This window comes from Anser cygnoides, chromosome 13, assembly GCF_040182565.1.
Source record: "Anser cygnoides isolate HZ-2024a breed goose chromosome 13, Taihu_goose_T2T_genome, whole genome shotgun sequence".
NCBI classification, from domain to species: Eukaryota; Metazoa; Chordata; class Aves; order Anseriformes; family Anatidae; genus Anser; species Anser cygnoides.
In genome coordinates, this window is record NC_089885.1 from 550,223 (window position 1) to 550,639 (window position 417).

A 417-nucleotide genomic window follows, 5' to 3' on the forward strand; every position below is an offset into this window, starting at 1 on the left:
CGTAGTGCTATTTTCATTTGATGTGACCTCCTGTATAAAAACAACTGAGAGCCTGTATCAGGAGAGAACCCAACTGAAGGGTTTTATAAGGCAGAAAGCCAATCTTTCCCGATTACTCTTTTCTGTTCGTCACTGAACTCTCAGAACAAGCCCAGAAACAATCAGGAACTGGCTCTGCAGCCTTTCAGACCCGAGCGCTCCGTTAGAGGAGCCGCTTCTCCTCCCGGCTGCGCCAGCCCCGTGGCCATGGCCTATCAGCGCTCCGTCAGCGCCACACAAGGGCGGCGGGGCGCGGTGCTTCCCGGGGCGGGAAGCCGGAAAGTGCCGAAGCCGCTCGGGTTGGGAACCGAAGGGTGCCGAGGCCGCTCGGGTCGCAGCCGAAGGAAGCCGAGGGCGCTCGGGCGGAGCGCGGCGGCC